Source organism: Kogia breviceps, chromosome 10, assembly GCF_026419965.1.
Source record: "Kogia breviceps isolate mKogBre1 chromosome 10, mKogBre1 haplotype 1, whole genome shotgun sequence".
NCBI classification, from domain to species: Eukaryota; Metazoa; Chordata; class Mammalia; order Artiodactyla; family Physeteridae; genus Kogia; species Kogia breviceps.
In genome coordinates this window covers 23,477,216-23,501,139 of record NC_081319.1, presented here as the reverse complement: position 1 = coordinate 23,501,139, position 23,924 = coordinate 23,477,216, and positions in this window count along the sequence as shown.

Here is a 23,924-nt window from a genome sequence, read left to right as displayed (position 1 = left end):
TCACGGGCCCAGCCGCTCCGCGGCATGTGGGATCCTCCCAGACCGGGGCACGAACCCGTGTCCCCTGCATCGGCAGGCGGACTCCCAACCACTGCACCACCGGGGAAGCCCGCATCTTAATCTTTTTGACTTCTGAATGAACGGTGTCCTCTGTCACCTCTGAGCTTTTGCAGACAAGCTGTTCTATCTGCAGGTCCACAATCTTCCTATATACCCATGGACCCTCACTTTTGACAAGTGACTGGTTTATTCCTAAGATCTTAGTTAAAACATCACTTCCTCTAGAATACTCTTCCAGACCCTCTGAGACTGAGTTAGGTGTCACTCCCGTATGTTCTCCTGCCATCTGTACTGAAGCCAATTCCAGCATTTCTCACCCTATAGCGTAATCATCAGGATCTCCCGCAGGCTGCAGGCTGAGTGATGACACGGACCCATCATGCCATGTTGTATCCCTGATGTTGAGTGCAGTGCCTGGGGCTCAGTAACTGTGTGTTGTTTTTTTTTTTGCGGCACGCGGGCCTCTCACTGTCGTGGCCTCTCCCGTTGCGGAGCACAGGCTCCGGACGCGCAGGCTCAGCAGCCATGGCTCACGGGCCCGGCCGCTCCGCGGCATGTGGGATCTTCCCGGACCGGGGCACGAACCCGTGTCCCCTGCATCGGCAGGCGGACTCTCAACCACTGCGCCACCAGGGAAGCCCAAGAGGGATATTCTTGTACTAAATAACCCAGGTGCCTAGAGGGTTCCCAGGGCGGGCAGCTTAGAGGCTTAGCAGAAGCATGGATTTCCTAGGGTACTTCTTGGGGCCAGCTGGTTGGCACTGCAGCCCCAAGCAGCTGATGTGGCAGAATTCTGGCCTTGACGTTGGAGAGGAGGTGTTTCCCACTGTGCCTGAAGCAGGTACCTTGTTCTGGAGATCAAAACTAGGCTTTTATATCTGCAGAGCAATAAGGCTCTGGACATTTTAACATTGGCTATCACATACTCCATGAGGGTCCTCCTCAAAGGCCAGAGGCCACCTTCAAATTCCAGGGCTAAGGCAACATGAACTAGAATAGGATGGTTACTTAGTACTATGGTTTAGGAAAAACTCAATTGTTCCTCCCCTAAGTGACTTCCCGTATTTCTCTTCTAGCATGTTTTCTCACCTACAAAAGGACATATTTGAATGAAATCACCTTCCAAGTCCATTTTACTTCTACATTTCTTTGATTTAACCATCAGAGTCCCTAGTTCCTCTCTCAGAATATTTCCTGTAAAATGCTAGTTGCCCCAACTAAACAAAAACAAAATAAATGAACCAACAAAACCAAACTGGGTAGAGGGGGTCAACCGTGTGCTGACGGATGGAAATTAAATTTTCAGTGGTGAGCGCAGTGTAGGGTACACAGAAGTAGAAACAAAATGATGCACACATGCAACTTATATAATGTTATAAATCAATATGATCTCAATTTTAAAAATTAAAAGTAAATAAAATAAAACGCTAGTCCCCGACCTGTGTGGACATGCCCAAGACTTCCCGGAGAAGGAGGTCCTGAAAGCCCAAACTTACTGGCTACAGAGGTCTTGTCATCATAGAGACAACTTCCTGTCTTGCAGTACAAACTTCTCACCCTCTGGCCCTCACCTGTGCACACCCAGGACCTCCAGCTTCCCGCAAAGGCCTCCCCACAAGCTTTCGAGGGAACGCTTTCATCCCCATGGTTTGAGTGGCTTCAAGCACTAGTGGTCGCTCTGCTGAGCAGAAAGGTGGTGACAGGTGGTGGCCCCTCTGCCTCTGGGACCATGGAGAGTGTGGCCTGCCTCACAGTTCCCTGCCGAGACCACACTGGGCCCTCCATCTGTCCACGCACCAAAGCGGTGCAAGAGGCTGGGGGAAGGACAGAAAGACTTTTCTCATTCGTGAGGCTCTGTTAGCATTAGGGAGGCTCCGAGCAGGGATTTACAAGTATTCATGTGACCCAGATTTAGGGAAGAAGCACTTTCCGAATCTACTCACAGCCCGTCTCTCTGAGACCTGGACGTGCACTCAGGCGGCTCCTCTGGGATGTCACTGGAGGTCAAGGTCAAATCGCCCTACCGAGGATCTTCTCGACCCTCTGCACCTGGGTTTGTGATGCAGTCGGTTGTGTCGCTTTCCTTTTGACTTGGAGAGGATTCCTCTTGAAGGAAGCTGAAAAGCCCAGATTCAAAGAAAACGGAGGGGCTCCTTCCTGAGTTGGTCTACCTCCACCCTGGGTGGATCCCATCAGTGGACCCGGGCATGACCCAGGCTTAAGGGAGGGCTCGCTTGCATACAGGCTCTGTGCTCATTTCTCTACTCTGCGTTGTTTTTCTTCTTTGTCCTGTTCTTCTGATAAATCCCTTATTCTGTACAGTGGTTTTCCTTTAGTGACTGACAGACCCAGAATGTGTTTTATTCATTTGGGCCGAAGCCTCGGTGGGGTGCACGCACACAGTATTCTATGGACTTTTGGAGAAGATCTTGACGTTGTCCCTGCCCTACAGCAACAAGGGTTTGGAACGTGGGCCATGGGTTTCGGGAGGCTTGCCGGTCCTGAATGAGAGGGTGAGGAAGTGGATGGGTATGATTTCGGTAGGTCAATCTCAGAGATGTCATTACTGAGCTTTCTGCCTAATTCACTCTTCCAACAAGTATTTATCAGTCACCCACTGTGTGTCCTTGTGAACTGCACTATTATTCTAGGCACCGGGGACGGTGGTGAATAAGACGTGCTGACAAAACCTGGAAACCCAGTGGGGTGTTGGTAAGGCAAAGTCTTGCTATTGGACCACAGAGTAGCTTGATCATTTAGGAAAAAAATATTATTTTACACTGAAATGTTGAAAGACTCTCCATGTGTGGTATTTCACAACTCAGCCACTCTAGAACTGCAAATATGGGGCCTTGGAAGGTATTGCCCTAGGCGACCACACATTACAGGGAGCACCTTAGACAGAAATCTCTAATTTATGAGACAGGTGAGATAACATCTTTCAGGAAGGGAGACTGGGAAAGCACCTCTGTTGGGTATCTTTAAAGGGAGAAGAGCTATCAGCCTAGAAGCACCGAGCTGACTTCTCGTTTTGCTTATGCCAGGCTGTGTTGGCATATGACCAGCAGGGTAGGGGCTCTGAGTCTGCTTTTTGGCGGTGGCAACGGGGGTCGTCTTAAGTTTCCTGCCACTGGTGACCCACGGCCGGGATGAGGGTGAAGGGTAAACTTATCGAACCGACAGGTACAAGAATTCAATGGAACCCCATAGCATTGACCGAACAGATACCTTCAGGATGGCTTATTACAAGCCCAGTGTGCCTGTTCTGAGGAACTGCTCGAGAACTGATAGAAGTGATTTAAAGTGAGAGAGGGGGGAGGGCTGGAGGACAAGTAAGTTTGAAAAATGCTTTGCTGATCAAAGTCAACCAAGTTTCTTTCCCGCAGGACCCCTCAGAGTGTTTAATGTGAAAATGCACCTTCTGAAGCGCTGGGGTGGGGGCCAGGAGGGAGAGCCTGGAGCAATTCTCAAATATATTTGGAAACATGCAACCCCCTTCCCTAGAGGCCCATCATATGGGGCCAATGTTCTTGGAAGATGCTTTGGAAAGCACTGGCTTAGGAAGACACTGTCATCAGGCTCGAGCTATAATTTAGAGCAAAATTAAGGGAGCTGTTTCTCTTTTTCTCCTTTTACTGAGACGTGCATTTTAATATGAAGAAACATTTTCTTCAGCACTTTAATATTTTCAAAACTGCTATGCTACCCATTAGAGAAAATATCTCAAGTAAAGCAAAACAGAAATTTAAAAAATAAATAAAATTAAAAACCACCTCCCCCCCTTAGTCCCTTGTATTTAAAAACTACATGTTCTTGGGCTTCCGTGGTGGCGCAGTGGTTGGGGGTCCGCCTGCCGATGCAGGGGACACGGGTTCGTGCCCCGGTCCGGGAAGATCCCACGTGCCGCGGAGCGGCTGGGCCCGTGAGCCACGGCCGCTGAGCCTGCGTGTCCGGAGCCTGTGCTCCGCAACGGGAGAGGCCACGATAGTGAGCAGCCCGCGTACCGCAAAAAAACAAACAAACAAACATGTTCTTATTAGGCTTATTAGGCTTCCTTATTAGGCCTCAAGAAAAACCTTATTTTTTTTTTTTGTCTTTTGATAAACATTTACCATTTGTAGTGTAGGGAATTTTTTAAAAGTTAGATATAAAGATCTCTCTATATATATTTACAGCTATTTATCCCTCTATCTATGTATCTATTGATCCGTTTTATTTATATAATCCATAAGTTAAAAATATACAACCCTAAAAAAGAACGACAAACAAAATATAATCTTTGTGAAGACCGGTGGGCACATGAAATATTTAAAGGAAAATCTTTAAAAAGGAAGAATTATAGTATAAATCAATCTATTTATTATATAACTGTGGTTTTATCATATTTAAACCATAATTATAAATATATTACTAAAGATTTGGTTTGGTAGGACTGCAGCAATTCCAAAACCAGCTGGAAGGCTGGATTAAAATGTCATTTCCTGGGTCCCAGGCCCAGAGATCTGATTCAGGGGCCTGGTGGGGAGGCCTAGGAACCTGCATCTTTAACAAGCTCCCCAGTAGTTCAGATGAATGGATGCCACTTTGAGAGAAATTAGGGTTAGAGGTTAAGAAACAATATGGGGTATGGGAAACATGTGATTCAGGCTATGTAATGTACTCTACTGTATACAAATTTAAAGTGGCCAATATAATTTTGAAACAACATTTTAAAACTATGCTTTATTATAAAATGTTTCTAGGCAGCTGGGGTTTTGTGATGGTCATTATGGAATAAATGGAGGTGGTGGGATAAACAGTCTGACCATATTTTTTTCTATTACTCTCCTTTGATAACAGAGGATGTATTTTGTATGTCCCAAGTTTATCTGCTGGGAAGAAAAAGACATGAGTCAGTATTTGCAATTTCAGGAACATTTTACATCGGCTTCATGTGTTGAGTTTATGATATATAAGGTTACAAAGCATTTTCCTCCATAAACACAGTTTATAAGGCAGATTAGATTGGCCCTTCTGACAGATTAGATAGGTTTTCGTTTCAGCCTTTGATGAAATGCAGCAAGAGCACAAGGGATGTAGTTTTTAAAATGTCATCGTAATAGAAGGTTCTGGGATTAGCCCCTGACTTTGCCAGCTACCATGAGAAAGTGAATGAGTCCGTGGGGCATTACCAGCTACCAATAAGACTTACTCTTGCACACAGCGACAGGAAAAGAGGGGTCCCTTTTCTCTGGAAGAAGGATGGTCATTGCTGCCTCGTATGAAAAAATCACATCATCAACCAAAGATGGACATACTTGTGTGAACTCTGAGAATATTCACCACCCAGAGTGAATCTTAGGTTTCCTTAATTTAAAAAAAAAGCTATAAAAGCAGTTTCTTTTCACTCCATCAGTTACACACATCTTTGCTTTTCTCTCCACCTAAAACTGGGGTTCTTACATTTTGAGGGGCCATTAACTCCATTATATGATTGCATATGAGCAAGTTTGTATGTCTTCCTAATATCTATTTGGTTAGTGAGAGGAGAAGGACACATCATGTCATCTGTGGCTGCCACAGCTTCCCTGGTGTTTTGGACAAAATATAAACCCAAACTAATCCCTACAACAGCCAGTTCCCTGGATGAGGAAACTGAGGCACAGAGAGGTTAAGTAAGTTGCCCAAAGTCACACAGCTAGTAAATGATGGAAGTAGATGCAAACTCAGGTAGCCAGGCTTGAGAGTCATTCCTCTTAAACTGCTATTCTACACTCTCTCTTATAATACTAACCATATGCTTAGGCTCAAAGAACTTCAAAGAGATTGGACTGGATGGGTGAGACGATAAGAATCAAGATCTAATAGAAGTAAATAAGGGTTCAGTGGAATTATTAATAAGTACACACCCTTTAACTTCCAGCATGCCTATCCTCTATTTCTCCTTCAACATATTGCCTTGATAGACTGAGCCCTAACAGCTCTTGGAAGGGGAAATGAGAGTGGAGATAATGAATAACAACAAAACAAGAGTAGGAGAAATACTAATGGTACTAGGAATGCTAACGTGTTGTGTATTTGCTATCTGAGCACCTCCGTGTACACTTCACGTAGAACGTTTCACATACGTCATCTCCTTTAATCTTCTCAACAAACGCATTTTTCAAATGAAGGAACTAAAGCTTAGAGGTGCTGTAACGGACTCAAAAGTCCCATCATTAATAAGTACCAGAGCCTGAATTCACCTAGGGGGAAGGACGTTCTTCAGTAAGGTGACTCCCTGAATCTCTTGTTGAGAGGCCCTGAATTTGTATTCGGAACACCACAGACAGCTTGTTTTGCAGCTCACTGCTTGCTTCAGTGTGACAGTCGTTCATACTATTTGCCAAGTATTTCCACGTTTCCACCTTCCGAGCACTTAGGAGGATTTCATTGATTCCCCCGTCCCTCTCCCTCTGCCTACCCGCCACTGGCACAATACCGTCAATCAGACTACAGACTTTATTTCATTTCCTCCAGTTTTCACAAGCACTCATGAGTGTGTGCTGGAGGTGGACGGGCGGGGCTTGTCTCTGTCATCTGAGTCCATGGGTAGCATATCTAGTCACTTTAGGATTTGGTAGTTGTTAACCACAGCAGAGTTTACCCTACCCTGACTCATTCATCTAATCTCCCCTTCACTTAGGTGCAACCTCAAAGGTCACCTAATTCCTGGAAAATACTCCTTTGCCAGAAGCCATGGACAAAAATGTTTCCACTGGTCATTTGGAGATCAGAGGTGATTCTGGGTTTTGTGGGTGAGGTGGGATCAGGGGGGCGGGGGGAGTGTCACATCTATACATTTTCTTTGCTTTTTACTTTTTACTTATTTTTTTTTTTTTCGGCACACAGGCCTCTCACTGTTGTGGCCTCTCCCGTTGTGGAGCACAGGCTCCAGACGCGCAGGCGCAGCGGCCATGGCTCACGGTCCCAGCCGCTCCGCGGCATGTGGGATCTTTCCCGGACCGGGACACGAACCCGTGTCCCCTGCATCAGCAGGCGGACTCTCAACCACTGCGCCACCAGGGAAGCCCCCTGCTTTTAGCTTTTTAGACATACTTTGTTACTTGAATCAGGTTGGAGAAGTCAGGTCTTCTGAGAAGTGAAGGCCCAGGACATCTGGCAGTGACAAGCCTGATAATGTGAGAAGAGAGGTGACAGAGGATCATAGAAGAGCTGAGTATGATGTATAGGGGGGGAAAAAAGATTTTATTACCAATGCTCTCGCATCAACTGAACAAACATGCTGATGTTATTTCACGTCTCATCCACACAGCCTGGCAAAATATGATGAAAGCATGATAAGTGAGGAAAGATTTGTGCTTTCCCAGAATTACTATTTTTCTCTCCAATACTGTCATTTTTTGTGGCAAGTGTTCAAATAACCAATCTACTTTGGAAATTACTTTTTTCCCCTTTTGCCTTAGGGAACTGTTTTCTCAGATTATTTTGATCAACTCTTGAGCCATCGTCTTAGGACCGAGAAACAACCACTTTGCATATGTTGTTCTAGAAAATTTAAGTCTGAATAAACGGGAAAAAATTGGTTAAGAGTCTGAAGACATATTTAAATTTCCATGGACTGAGGAGCTGTGTTGTTTGAATTCTTTTTTAAAAAAAATTTATTTATTTTGGGCTGCACTGGGTCTTTGTTGCTGCCCACGGGCTGTCTCTAGTTGTGGCGAGCGGGGGCTACTCTTCTTTGCGGTGCACGAGCTTCTCATTGTGGTGGCTTCTCTTGCTGCGGAGCACGGGCTCTAGGTGCGCGGGCTTCAGGACTTGTGGCGCATGGGCTCAGTAGTTGGGGCTCATGGGCTCTAGAGCGTGGGCTCAGTAGTTGTGGTGCATGGGCTTAGTTGCTCTGTGACATGTGGGATCTTCCTGGATCAGGGATCGAACCCATGATCCCTGCATTGACAAGGAGATTCTTAACCACTGCGCCACCAGGGACATCCTGTTTGAATTTTTTAATGCTTGCTTTATATAGTCTTTTAATTGCAACTTTACTTTGAGATAATTGAAGATTCACATTTGGTTTCAACAAATAAAACAGAGAAGCTAACTCCATGTACCTTTTACCTGATTTCCAGCAGTGTTAACATTTTGCAAAACTATAGTTTAATAGGGGAATTCCCTGGTGGTCCAGTGCTTAGGACTCCACACTTCCACAGGTTCGATCCCTGGTCAGGGAACTAAGATCCCGTGGGCGGCACAGTGTGGCCAAACAAAACAAAAACAACAACAAGAAAACCCTGACCTTTAAAAACAAAACCAAAAAACCTATGGTTTAACAGCACAACCAGGACATTAACATAGAGACAATCTGCCAATCATATTCAGATGTCTCCAGTTTCACTTGGACTTGGGTCTGTTTGTGTATATTTAGTTCTGTACAATGTTATGACCTGTGTAGGCTCCTGTCTCCACCACCACAGTCAAGACACTGAACAGTTTCATCACCACAAGGATTACATGGAGTCGCCCTTTAATAATTACACTCAACTTCCTCCCACTTCCTTCCCTTCCTCCCATGGGTCCTAATCCCCCTAGCAACCGCTAACATATTGTCAGTTTTTAAACTGCTGTTACTCAGAAATTTTATGTAAATGGAATCATCAGTGTGAAATCTTTTGGGACTTTGGGATGCTGGTAGATGTCATCTGTACAAAGAGAAGAAAATGTATCATGGGAATAAACACACGTTCAAATGAGTGTTTGGAGAGAAAAAAGAATCTGGTAGCAGGAAAACAACTGATAAAGGGCTCGTTAACTGGAAACTATGGGCTTGGATCCATCACATTCATTATTTGGGAAGGCAAATAGGTTCCAATGAAGCAGGAAAAGCAGACAGTCCCTGTGAAGCATTTAAATTGCTCTGGATTTTGGGGGTGTACGTTTGCTGAGAGTTTAGTTAACCTATTCAAGTTTGTGTTTCAATATGCTGTCTCCTAAATTAGGTTTTCAAGATTGTTAAAGGATATCTTATTAGATTAAGGTATAAAAAAATCAAATTTGTGATGTAATACAATTCTTACTATACGTTCTATGAAAAGGCAAACACATATATACTTATATAAGGCACATCTAAATGATTTAAATACTTTCGAGCTACACTAGTAGTGAATTTATATAAAATAGTGAAGTTATATAAAATACGTGAAAATATATAAAATATGCTACACTACTAGGGAAGTTATATAAAAAATGTGAAGGTTAATCTAACATAATCTCTCAGTATAGAAGGCTATTTAAAAGTCAGTCTGACTCCTTGTCACCTGCTATACCTTTCCATTCTTTCTCAATGTAAAGACTGCCCTCTAGTGTTCTATTTTTTAAGAATTAGTAGACTAAGTCTGATTGTGAGTGGGTATTTGAAAACAAATTGCTTTGGCAATCAGTTCCACAGATACTGCTACACACCTAACCCATGCTGAGCCCTGATTAGTAAGGTCTGCCTTATTAGAGAGCTGCTTCAAACCATCACAGCTATTTCCAATGACCTCTAGATACACATTATCAAACTGAAAGCCAATATTATGGAACTAAGAGTGTAAAACAAGAGCTGGTATATCATTAAGTCAAATTCAAAGGAAAATCTGCACCAGTCTGCTCGTGTGTTTAAAAGTTCCTTCCTGAACTATTTACTCTTAAAAACCCATCTATTCAGAGATCAGTTCCTAAAAAATAGACTTGCAAAGATATCACTTCTAAAAGATCCCAAACATTTAGTATCACGGATGGCAATTTGTCATGAGAATGATCTAATGAGGTTTTAAAATATTTTATTAGAGAAAAATTCAAACATTCACAGAGGTAGAGAGAATGGTGTCCTAAACCTCTATGCGCCCATGGCTCTGCTTTAGCCATTACTGAAATTCTGCCTATCAAATTTCATCTGTACTTCCCTCTCTACTCCCAACCCCTTCATTACAAATGATATTTTAATCAGTTTAATAAATTGTCATATTTTGAATATCAAAATCCATCTTTCAGTGCTTAAGACCCTCTTTAAAACAGTATTCAATGTACTGAACACTATTTGAGGAGAGAAAAATGAAGTTACAGCAGAGTTGAGGGTAGTGAAAGTAAGGTACTGTAAAGGTATTATAAAAGTTAACTTTTAGCTAATGTTTAACTACCACTAAGGCAAGAAAGGTTATCAAAAGAAAGACAACAAGAGAGAGAGAGGCATATGGAAAGATGGAGAGAGGGAAGAAGTAAGAGAAAGAAGAGAGAATGAAGGAGGTCTTAAAGAATGAAATGAAAAATTTAAGTCTCTCACAGACACCTCCTCCAAGAAGCCTTCCCTAATGGAAACAATTAACCTCTGTTTCCTCCATTTACTTTTTCTTATTCCATTTTGCCTCCTTTTAAATAAAATGCTGCCAAGATCTGTTTTCCCAAGTAGTTACATGCTTGTTGAAGACTAGAACTACATATTTGTGTACTGCTTTATCTTCCCTGGATAATTCCAACAGACTTCTAAGAAGTCTCCCTACATCTAGTCTTGACCCTTAACTATTTTTCAGACAGCAATCAGGGTGATCTTAAGATCTGACTTGGATCCCATAGCTCCTTTATTCAAACCCCTATAAAGGCTCCCCATTTCACTCAGAATGAAGCTGAAGTCCTTACTGTGGCCTCAAGCATACCAGATATCCTCTGCCACAGGGCCTTCACACAGCCTGTTTCCCGTGCCAGGAACGTTTTGCCCAGAAACGTCCACTTGGCCAATTCACTCGTCATTTTTAGTTATATAGTCTCTTCTACTCCCCTACTCCAGCACCTTTCACCCCTCCCTTACTCCAGTCTACACTTTTCCACAGCAAGTATCACCAAACGGCTGTCTGCCCTGCTGGAATGTAAGCTCCCTGTACAGAACGTGTCCTCACTGCCTTGCGTAGAGCTTGTCACCTAGTAGATACTCCAGAAGTATCTGTAGGATGGATATTGAATGAATCCCATCTCACACAGTGTGTTGAAGGCATACTTAGTAAATGTTTGGGGAATGAGCCAGTGCATGAATTTTGACCCAAACTTGTTCTGAAAAACCAAAATGCATGAGAAAGCAGGGGAGAAATAGTCAAAAAGTGAGACCAACTGTAAGTAAATTTTCAAACGTAGAGCAATGTAGCGGCTCTATTAAGTGTGAAAACTTCAGCTGTGAATCTAGAGGATGAATTCTGAGAAATCAAGTGAAATGTTCTGGCTAGCTCTGTTTCAGAACCAGCTTCTGATCCTGAAAGTTGCATTCTACAATTTTCCTTAAACATCTGGCTCTGGTACAAATCTTTTGAAAAGAGAAGTTAGCAACACCCATCCACCCCAACCTGGCATACCCAATACTGGGCGTTTCAAAGCAGCCTTCTCCCTTACTAGATGCTTTCTTTTCCATTGTTTCTCGCGTTAAGTGACAACATACACCCTTTTGCAAATAAGTTTTCATCCCGGTCACCCTGCAGCAATTTCCCTGGGAACAAAATTAATAAGTGTAGGAGGGAAAAGCACAAAGGCCCTTCTTAAGTGGGTGGTCAATATCACTTTAATTCTTGGTTGTAATCCTCACAAACCCAAAGCCCTGTGAACTATTAAATTACTCTGGCGATTTCCTCTGGACTCTCTGCCCCAGCTGGTCTCAGGATGTTCTCGGCAACGCGCAGCTTGGGTAATGTTCTCTGAACACCTGTCACCTGCTTTGTACAATAATCTAAATAGAATGTGAATACAATGGCCTATTATCAATTATGCAACGATCCGTTTGGCCCAGGCTGCATGTCTGTGTGGCCACCTTCAGAGCGTATTGAACACTCCCTGAGCAGGCACATAAAAACACAGCAGACAAGAAAGGGCATAAAGAGCTGGTTGGTAACTCTGTACTTCCAGGTTTGGTTAAATGAGCGTGGACACACGGAGGTGATCAGTGGGTGGAGGCAGATGTTTGAGTGATGCCAAGGGCAGGGGATCTGGGCACAGCGTGTTAGCCAAGCTCTTAAATATGGGGGGTGTGTGTGTGTATGTGTGTGTGTGTGTGTGTGTCTGGTGAGTACAGCTGACCCTTGAACAGTGAGGAGGTTAGGGGCTCAGCCCGCTCTCGCAGTCAAAAAGGTCTCTATTAACTTACAATCCCCCCTCGGGATTCGCTGTTCCTCGGCATCCGTGGTTCTGCATCCGCGGATTCAACCAAGCCTGTTCCCGTAGGACTGCACGTATTTATTGAAAAATGTCTGCGTATAAGTGGATCTGCACAGTTTAAACCCTTGCTGTTCAAGGGTCAACTGTAGTTCATTCTCCACTGATATTTCACCAAATGATATTCAAACTCTTGGTATTAGAACCCGGCTTCTTCCCTTTCCACCATCTTTCCTTAATGTGTGGCATGTCCAGGGTGAGCAGCTGTCCCCCGGGTACACAGAACTGAGGGAACTTGGGACTTTCAGTGCTCAAACTGGCAAAGTCCTGGGCAAACTGGTACAAGTTGGTCACCCTGTATCACAGCGCTCAATATGTGTTTGCATGGATTCTATTTTTCAACTCACCATTACATACACAATGCACCTATGATTCCAAGAGGGACTAAAATCAGTATTAAAGATATTCAGAGAGCAAGACTAAAAATGAAGCCAGTGATGCATCTAAATATGGCCGGTGGAGGCCAGTGGGAGCAGTCTCCCTGGGAGCAGATGGTAACAGACCGCAACATCTGTAGAGGACTTCAAAACAATAATAAAACTGACTACAAGTCAGTCTGCTTTTCATTATTAGCATGCACCAGCAATTGTAAATAAAGTCAACGATAAAATACTCGTCTTGGCTGAGACAGATAACCCCCACTGCACCCTCCCCTTGGTATGCTACTGTATGGAGAAGAGATGTAATCCATTATCTGTAAATATCCTTTTTTTTTTTTTAATTGAGAGCTTGCTATGGTTATGCTAAGTCTTTGACATGCTTTTCTCATCTAATCTTCTCACCAACTTATAAGGAAGATACTCTTACTTTTCCCATTTCGTAGATGAGGTACTAAGAATTAAAAAGTCTCTTGCTTAGCTACTGTGTATAAAATAGATAAACATGAAGGTCCTACTGTAATAGTGCAGGGAACTATATTCAATACCTTGTCATAAACTATAATGGAAAAGAATATGAAACAGAAATATTTATATATACATATATTTTGCTATACACCAGAAATGAACATATTTTAAATTAACTACACTTCAATTAAAAAAAAAAAAGAATAGACATTGTGTGATCATCTTAAGTGACATGTAGTGAAATAAAATTTCAGTGCCCTAAAAAAAAATGTCTCTTGCTTAAGATCACACAGATAGAAAGTGAACAATCTGAATCCTGGGCCTGAGGCCAAAGATAATGCTCTTAACCTGGGTGATATGTTGCCTTTACATCTGGCTCCTACTTGAAGACAAGGCTGAAAGCTGAGTCCACAATGCTCCACACCCAAGTGGTGGGGAATGAGATAGCACCGGTGAGTCAAATGTAAGAGCTGCTCAACATATATTGGTTCAGTAAGTGAGCGAATAAATGAATGAATACACTGGGGGAAAACTCTAGTGGCTTAACAGAGTGACCAGATGCCACAGAGTGTCGTGCTCAAGCAGGACAGAATCTTTCTCATTTTTTCCATCAGCTGGGGCTTGCCAGAATCCTAAGAATTTAGAACACGGAAGACGGACCTGGTTCCTGTTCCTGTCACTCTCTTTGGGTAAGATGCTTGCACCAGTGGACACCAAGTGTTGGGGATGAGCTGGACCAGGAAACACTACTGTCTTTGCAAGATTCCTTCTTCTTAGACTAGCTTCTTTCAGCTTATAAGCCGCGTGCAATGGAGGACCCAGAATTGAGATCGTTTCTGAAGGTCTGATGTAGGCAATGAGGCCATCTTTCATGGGGTCCCCAAGAAGGCCCACTTCCTGCAAATACCTGACACGTTAACAAGGCTGATGCTCCCTGCTCTTCCTATGGACGGTCTAATTTGGTGACTTTCCCATGATTTCACGGGTAGGCTCTCAGCTAGAGGCTGCAGACTGATGTTTCATGGCCTACATCTGGTGAGTAAATATATTTTGTTTGGCCTGGAGTGCTCCAAAAATTTTTAAATTGGTTGACGCGTTAAAGAATAGGAAGACATTGCATGAAAACTTGCATTCCTGGCTTCTCCTGAAACATTAGAAAAGCTGGACAAACACCTACCCAGCAGCGCTGGCGAAGGCTAGTACGGGCTGACTCCTTTAGACAAGGCATGTGTCTCTAGTTTCTTCAAGTCCCACCACACCCTATCATAGACTCAACCCACTTCACCGATTTCTGTCACCTGTCTACTCCCTGAACGCACGTAAGCTTGTGATCTTTGCTCTAGATTTGCACTGTCCAATCCAGTAGCTACTAACCACCGGTGGCTAGTTAAATTTGTATTCAAAATAACTTAACATTAAATAAAATCGAAAATTGACCACCTCATTGCTGTACAGCAGAAATTAACACAGCATTATAAATCAACTATACTTCAATAACATTAAAATTAAAAACGGAAATAAAATTTAGCTCCTCAGTTGCACCAGCCACACTTCAAGGGCCCCTTAGCCACAGGTGGTTGGTTAGTGGCTACTACATTGAGCAGCACAGGTTAGAACATTTCTATCATCAAATAGAATCTGTTGGATCGCGCTGCTCTAGACATGAACTATTTCAGAGTCATGGCTGGCACCACCACTTATCATCCACTCACCAAACTTTACATCCGGAAAATTCGTTTACGGCAAAAACAGAAGGAAGAGGAGGAGAAGGAAGTGGAGGGACCATTTGTAGAGCACCTACTGTCTGCCAAATACTATAATGATGACATTCCATGAGCTGTCTCATTTAATTTTTAAACAGTCCTATGACAAAAGGGAGATTATAACTCCTCTTCATTCTAAAGACGAAGAAACAGAGGCTGAAAAGTTAATGAAATCGCCAAAGGTTTTACCACAAAGATACGGTAGAGCCAGGATTTAAACCAAGGTGTGTTTGGTTCTAGAACTCATGCTCCTGATGACCATTCAGTAACTCAGAGTTTGTAGAGATGGATCCACGTCTCCATTAACACTGATCCTGCTGGAAAGCCAGGGGGAAGGGATGGGTTACGGTGAGGGCTAGGGTTAGGGTCCACAGGGATCTGGCTGAAGCCTGCACCAAACTAGTCCAGTAAGATAACATATTCTTGGCTAATCCTAATGCCCACTCCAAAAAAAAAAACTGGGTTGACAGTGATTTTTTCATTTCTAGAGTAATTCTACTGCCGATTCTTTTCCATGATTTGAGAATTCATAGCTGCCAATTATTAGCTGATTTTAAATACTGACAGCTACTCCAACTATTTATCAAAAAGCGAATTTATGTTGGCATTCAGACAAAAATGACACTTTTCTTTTAAAAGAGGGTTTTTTATGTCTTCTTCCATTCTTATTTAGAAGTGTCATTCTCACAAAGCAGCACTTACTTAACAACATCATGTGCTTAGAATGCGGAAAACAAAGAAAACACTAGCTTTCACCTACCATGTGGCAGAAAAATTACTGATAACTTGGAAAGAGAGAGGATGTTAAACTAACTAATTTCGTTATGGGTAAGAATTTTGATATTATTTTCATATCTGTGGGAAAAATAATTATCATGGTCCCGGTGCACAAACATGTGTTTGTTCCTTCTCTGTGTATGTGTTACAAATTCTTCTTGATGATTCTCTTTTTTTCCTGTTTTATTTACAATTTTTTACTATTTGACAGTTCTTTTGTCCACTCGCATTGTTTTCCATTTGCATGCTTTTAAATTATGATTTTCCTTTAAAGAATGCAATGCATATAAAATTACATCCAGTTACCATTAGCTGAAGAAGAGTGAACAAATTTTTAATCAAGTAGAATGGTTTTTAAATGTAAAGGAAGAAATTCATTTGGCTTCTGTCAAGCTTTTTCTATGATCTATATTTGAAAATTATTTTGTAGTTTTCTAAACTATAAACATTTACCAGAAATATTTTTATGACAGGATGTGCTTTGTCAGGGCCCGTAATTATCATCAGCTTTGTTTGCCAATAAAAAAGAATGCTTTCATCTGGATGAATTTATGCATGGGATGGGAGCGGGAAATTCTTTTTGAGGGAGATTTTTATCTATAGCCTAGAGGCTGGGGGAAAAGCTGAGTGAAGTAAGTCAGAAAGAGAAAAACAAATACCGTATGCTAACACATACATGGAATCTAAAAAAAAAAAAGTGGTTCTGAAGAACTCAGGGGCAGGACAGGAATAAAGACGCAGACGTAGAAAATGGACTTGAGGACACGTGGGGGGGGGGGAAGGGTAAGTTGGGACGAAGTGAGAAAGTGGCATGGACATATATACACTACCATATGTAAAATAGATAGCTAGTGGGAAGCAGCCACACAGCAAAGGGAGATCAGCTTGGTGCTCTGTGACCACCTAGAGGGGTAGGATAGGGAGGGTGGGAGAGACACGCAAGAGGGAGGAGATATGGGAATATATGTATATGTATAGCTGATTCACTTTGTTATAAAGCAGAAACTAACACACCATTGTAAAGCAATTATACTCCAGTAAAGATATTTTAAAAAAATTGTGTGTGGGTGTTGGGACTTCCCTGGTGGTCCAGTGGCTGAGACTCCCTGCTCCCAATGCAGGGGGCATGGGTTTGAACCCTGGTCAGGGAACTAGATCCCACATGCTGCAACTAAGCGTGCGCATGCCACAACTAAAGATCCTGTGTGCCGCAACTAAAGATCCTGTGTGCTGCAACTAAGACCGGGCGCAGCCAAATAAATAAATATTAAAAAAAAAAAAAAGCAGACCAAAGATGTGATTCATAAAATTTCTTATTTCAATTACAACCACACATGATGCTGGTTCTCCTGTAAATGCAGTTGCTGACACTGGTCATACTTTCCATTTTATGATGGCCCTTTAAAATCTCTCTCCTTTACTGTTCAGACTCACATTGGCCAACCAAATCTCCTACTAGTTTAGGAGGAGGTTTCTGAGGAGGAAAATATATAAAACCAAATGTTATTAAAATCTGAGAGGAGGGCTTCCCTGGTGGCGCAGTGGTTGAGAATCCGCCTGACGATGCAGGGGATACGGGTTTGTGCCCCGGTCTGGGAAGATCCCACGTGCCGCGGAGCGGCTGGGCCCGTGAGCCATGGCCGCTGAGCCTGCGCATCCGGAGCCTTTGCCCCACAAAGGGAGAGGCCACAACAGTGAGAGGCCCGCATACCACAAAAACCACAAAAAAAAAAAAAAAAAAAAAAAAAAATCTGAGAGGAAAATGATTTCTCAATGCAAATATACCACACTTAGCAGTAAATGTCTAGGTGAAGAATTTATTTATTTACACTTTCAATTAGCATTTGCCATGTGCCCATGCTGTGGCCCTCAGTACGCTCTGTACCAGTGCTTATCAAATTTAACATACGGATGAAATGCCTGAGGTACTGTTATAGTGCAGATTCTGGTTCAGTAGATCTTGGAGAGTCTGCAGTTCTAACAAGCTCCCACGTGAGGCTAATGCCGACGGTCCAGGGATCACACACTGAGTACAACCCTCTTGGCATCAGAAATAGAGATGAATAAATTACAGCCCCCCAATTGGCTCTCGAATAATGGAAGAGAGATGAGCAAATGAAGACTTGCAAAAAGTGAGAGGGTTTCATTTTCGGTAATATTTCAGCAGTTCCTGTTTGACTAACACTCGTGGAGATAACAACTACAAAACTACTATCTAAAGGCATGGGAGAACAACCAGAGGAAAGCGGACACTGCAAGGGGAGTGGACACTTGACAAAAAAAGGGAATGGCACTTGGTGAGTTTCCCACTTTCATGGCTTCAGCCTTAGGGAAGTCCTTACTCTGCCATGTGGGTCAGTGCAAACTCAGAGTGAACAACTTGCAGTGAAATGGCTTGAAATTAGGAAGTCAAAGTTCAGGGTAAGTCCAGCAGCTGGAAAGTGAGGGGAGATATCACAGAAACGAGAGGTACAGACAGAGAGTTCCCGATTTTGTATATAAATCTTGTCCCAGTCTGTGGCTGACCCCCACATCACACATGCATGGGAGGACTGCAAACAACCCAGCTAAGGCTAAAATGGCAGGGGAGAAAAAGTTTGCAGTTTGAGGTCAGCAAAGTTAACCTACTTACAAAAATCATCAACAGTTTTCAAAGGAACATAACAGAATCCAGAGCCTCTTTGATATAATCACACTCAATATCCAAGATACCATCCAAATTTTCTTATAACATGAAGAAACTGGGAAACGCAACCCATATTCAAGAGAAAAGAGTATCAACTAAGACCAAACTTGAGATGAACCAGGTACTAAAATAGCAGACAAGGATTTTAAAGCATGTCTTAGAACTATACGCAAAGACACAAAGGAAGATATGCTTTTTGTGATTAAAAAAAAGATAGAAAGTATCAGCAGCAAAATTAAAACTTTTAAAAAGAACCCAGTTGAAATTCCAGAACTGAAAAATATAGGACCTAAAATAGAAAATTCTCTGAATGGCCTTAACAACAGATTGGAGATGCAAGAAAAGTTAGCCCATGGGAGGATAGATCAATAGAAAGGATTCAATCTGAGAATTAAAAGTTATCAGCAGACTCTCAGGGATCTGTGGGACAATAGCCAAAGAAGTAACATATGTATAATTGGGGTACCAGAAAGACAGGAGTGAGAGAATGAAGCAGGAAAAACATCTGAAGAAATAATGGCCCAACATGTCCTAAATCTGGGGAAACACAGAAGACATAGACTCATGAAGTCAGTTAACTCAGGAAAGATAAATACAAGACAGCCAGCCACATCAAAGGACATTAGAGTCAAACTGCTGACAATAGTGGGATACAGTTTTCCTAGTGCCTGAAAGTGCAGGCTCTGAGTCAGAGTGGCTTGCCTGAAGCTTGTCTATGTGGCTTAATGTCCATGTGACCTGGAGTAAATGACTTCAGGTACTCAGCATATTTGGGGCTCATAAGAGTCCTTAAGAAGGCAAGAATCAACCATTAGAAGGATTGGGAAGAGAGAATGGGACTTTGGGATTAAAAAAAAAGGATTTGTTAACTTATACTCACTGCTAACTCTGGATCCCAAGACTGATCCAACATACCCTTATTTACCAAGGTACTGGAAGGTTCTCTCCTGCCTAAATAGCCTTATGTTATCCTGTGGTCTCCTGAGGCCAGCTGAAGATCACGAAAGTTAAGAAGCTCCATCAAAGTGAGATTATCTTGTAATGTATGTTCCCTCACAACAAGCTTGACTTGGAACAAGCCTCTCTACTTGTGATGTACCAAAGTGAGAGTGGGATGGTAATAATGATAGTAATGGGTAGTTTTCCCCTAGTCTTTCCTACTTCGCCTTTGTCCCAGTCTTCTCTCATCAATCAAGTTGCAGTGAGGCTATTCTAGGCTCATGGATGCAGGGAAGGGATTTGTTGTTCCCTGCAAGGCAGAGAAAAAGGGAATTCTTCCCAGGTTTTGAGATTTAAAAGCCTGGGTCTTGAAGGGAAGGGCAATAATTCAGGACTTAGTCCACAGATTTGGAGACCACATGATCATTTAAGAGCAAAACTTAAACCTTTAATCTATAAAATGATTTTTGAGCTGAGGAGGACAATTTTGAAGGGGAAATAATGGAATCTTAGAAATGGTGAGTCTTAGCACTCTTAGCACTTTTTATCGTCTCCTTGCTGTCACCTTAAATTTGAGCTATTATGATGACATGCTTAGACAATTGCGATAATTTCCCAACAAGTATACCTGCTTTTACTCTTGCCCCACACCCTTAATCTGATTTCAGCAGAGCAGACAAAGTGATTTCTGTTGTAACCTAGGCCAGATCAGGCCAACTCCTCTGCTCAAAATCCTGCCAAGCCTTCTGATGGTACTCAAAGTCGAAACCAAAAAGATCTTAACAAGGATTACAAGACTCCACACACATGCCCTACTCTCTTTCTGATCACACGCCTTTCTGTTTACACCAGCCTCCCTCATGCTGCTTGAACAGGTCAGGCATACTGCTGTCTTCAGTACCTTGGAATACTCTTCTCCCGGATGGTTAACTACATGGCTCATTTACTGACCTTCAGATTTTTAGTCAAATAGTTATCCTCAGTAAAGCCTGCCCTAAGACTCTCCACCTCTGACTTATCCCTCTTACTGTCTTCTATTTGTTCTTTTTTTGGTTGCACTTTCTGTATCTACTTTAGTACTATACGTTTTTAGTAAATAGATAATGTACTTATTCATTTTTTCCTATTGTTTATTGTCTGCTACCTCCTTTAGAATGATGCAAGGATCTTTGTTTTGTTCACTGGTCTATCAAAGTGCCCAGCACAGTGCCTGCCATTTAGTGGAAGCTCAGTAAATAATGAATACATCATGAACCTCTTCCCTTTCTTGTCCAGGAGTGAGTCCTGGGGAAGAAAAACAGGACTGGCAGATAGAAGTGAGGGACGTATGAGTGGAGGGGACCCGTGCCCCCTTTCCCAGCCAGAACATTGCGTTGGCAGCATATCCTAGAGGAGAAATGCACAGTCTAGGTAGGGAGTATTTGATGAAGCTGCATGGGGTTTCTGTGAATAATATCTGGGGGCCTGAGAAGGACTGAAGTGACAGAGGGCTTTGGACAGTATCCAAAGTGTTTCCCGTATGTGGAGCAGGAGTAGCAAAATGATTACCCTTTGTGGACAGCAATAGCAGGGAGAACTCCAAGACCCAAAGGAAACTTCTAGATGAGACAAGAGGTAAATTGTATGTTGGCTGATGTCTGTTATCCAAGCAGGAAAGTAAGTATCTCAGAGTTCATAAGCATAAAAAGATGACTGTTGGGCTTCCCTGGTGGCGCAGTGGTTGAGAATCCGACTGCCGATGCAGGGGACGCGGGTTCGTGCCCCGGTCCGGGAGGATCCCACGTGCCGCAGAGCGGCTGGGCCCGTGAGCCATGGCCGCTGAGCCTGCGCGTCCGGAGCCTGTGCTCCACAACGGGAGAGGCCACGACAGTGAGAGGCCCATGTACTACAAAAAACAAAAACAAAAACAAAAAAATAAGATGACTGTAGATTGTTAGCTACCTCAACTCTTTGTCTTTACCGAGAGTTGTCAGACTTTTTCTGTAAAGGGTCAAATACCAAACAGTTTAGACTTTGCATGCCATGTTTTGTCTCTGTTGCATATTCTTTGTTTTTTTAAACAACGCTTTAAATGCATTAAAAAAAAAAATTCTAAGCCTGCAGGATATACAAAAATCACGCAGCCTAGAAATTATAGTTTGCTGATCCCAGGGAAAGGGAAGGAGTCTCTGATAACACATGTAAGTGGAATAAGAGCTTAAAGCCGAAGCTGTTTTGAAAAAAAAAAAAAGAAAAGAAATTTACATTTCTTACACACTGAATTTATTGACTGGGGTTCAAATTACAATGAGTAGCTTCAGGCTAAGCAGGATATTATCCTTTTGCTCAAGTGTCCAGGAAGAAGTGTGGGCAGCTGCTTCTCCGGTTCCAAGTTGGCCCCAGGGAGAAACTTACATTTTGTCTGAGGATCCCTCCAGGCCCAAGAGCCCACAGTAAAATCTGGCAGCATAAAGGGCATTCCAGTTATTAACTGCTGCGTAACAAATCATTCCAAAACAGTGTCTCAAAACAGCAACCATTTCACGAGTTTTTCCAGAATGTTATGGGTCTGGAATTTGGGTATAGTTTGACAGGACGCTTCTTCTGCCCTCACTGATGTTGACTGAGGTCACTTGGTCGTGTTGACTGACAGATGGACTGGTCTGGAGGTCCATGATGGCTTCACTTTGTGAGTCTGGAGCCTTGACTGGAAGGCTGAGCTTAGCTGGGACAACTGCAAGGACACCTACACATGGCTTCTCCAGTATGGTCAAGAGGAGTCAGACTTTTTCATGGTAATTGAAGGCTCTGAGAGTGAGTGTTCCCAGAGAGAGGATGAGGAGACACACTATCTTTCCAAACCTACGCCCAAACTGCCTAGTCAAACTTTCACCAAATTCTGTTTCTCAGAGCAGTCACACAGCTCACCCATGTTCAAGGGAGAGGAGATTCCTTCCCCTAGATATGAGAATTATCAAACATTGTTATCTTTTTAATCTACCATGAAGTAAAATCAGCAATATTTTACCAAGAATAAGATCATGGTGAGTATGATTTTATGGAAAGACTCTTTCTTTCCCTGGTGCTACCAAGGCATGGGAAGAATGTCACCCTTACAAGAAACATACATTTAAATTTCTTAATAAGCAAGTAAGCCCATTTTTTATTTATTTGTTATTCTACACTCTACTATAATTCTTGACAACTGCCAGTAGGGTAAAAGAAGTAGAACTGATTCGGACTCTGACAGAAATGGGAAGGAAAAGGTAAAGAAATAATAATTGGGAAATAGGGTTATACAGGAAAAGAGGGCAAAAGGAAACAACTTATTTCAAAGAAGAGAAAAACTGAGATATCTCTAGACAGAGAGGTAAGGCCGCAAACTCATATTAGTGGACAGAGAGTGGGTAGAAAACAGGAGAGAAAGAAAGGTAATTTCAAAGTCAGTTGAATATCAGAAAAGAAGAAACCAGAGCAAATGTATGTCTGAAGCCAAAGACTAAAAATAAGATTAAACTTTTGTTTTAAAGATTTCAATAGAATTTAGACTTCTTTCTAAAGAATTCAGGGAGTACAGGAGAATAAATTACTGTAAAACAGAGAACTAAAATTTGAGCAATGTTCCTTTTAGTATGAATTAGTAGGAAAAATATTTGATTTTACAGTAGTGGTTATTAGTGTTATTTATCTACACTTGAGAAGGAACAACTGAGAAGCACCTCGGTTTCCAGTCAAATTTTGAGTATAAAAAACAAAAGGACCGGGACTTCCCTGGTGGCGACGTGGTTAAGAATCCGCCTGCCAATGCAGGGGACCTGGGTTTGAGCCCCGGTCTGGGAAGATCCCACATGCCGCAGAGCAATTAGGCCCATGGGCCACAACTACTGAGCCTTCGCTGTAAAACCCATGTGCCACAACTACTGAAGCCCATGAGCCACAAGTACTGAAGCCCACACGTCTAGAGCCCGTGCTCTTCAACAGGAGAAGCCACTGCAATGAGAAGCCCATGCGCCGCAACTAGAGAAAGCCAGTGCGCAGCAACGAAGACCCAACACAGCCAAAAATAAATAAATAATTTTTTTTTTTTTTTTTTAAAAAGGACCAAATGTAAACAGAAAAACCCCAAATACTCCACTGATATTTTGTGCCGTCTCCTCTTTTGAAGTCTGTCCTCAAAGAATTTCACCTGCTGTGAAAAAATGAGAAAAATCTATTTTCTGTCGGCCCTGTAGTAAGAAAGCAGTTGCCCCGAATTTCCTGAAAGATGGAAGAGCTTTATTCTCTGGTGTTCCTGAACATGCATTTGAGCTGTGAAGCCGGAGAAGGCTGTGACAAAAGGACTTTCCTTCTGGAATGGTGGTGAACAGCAACAGTGGGACCAGCACAATTCATCCAGCCACAGCAGGGGCAGAGGCAGCAGCAGCTCAAACAGCCCCAGAGGGGCCAAAGCAGCAACAGACAGGCGGTGAGAAAGAAAACACATCCTGTTTTCAGAAGAACTCTGAAAAGCTGTCCCAAGTTGGGAGGATATATTTATTTCACGAAAAACAAAGCACCATCTGAAATAATCAGTGTGCTTATTCCTTGTGTGCCCTTTCTCACCCCAATTACTCCCTTCCACCACTCCAGTCCCTCACTATTTTCCCTCAGATCGCTGCTCAGAGCTTA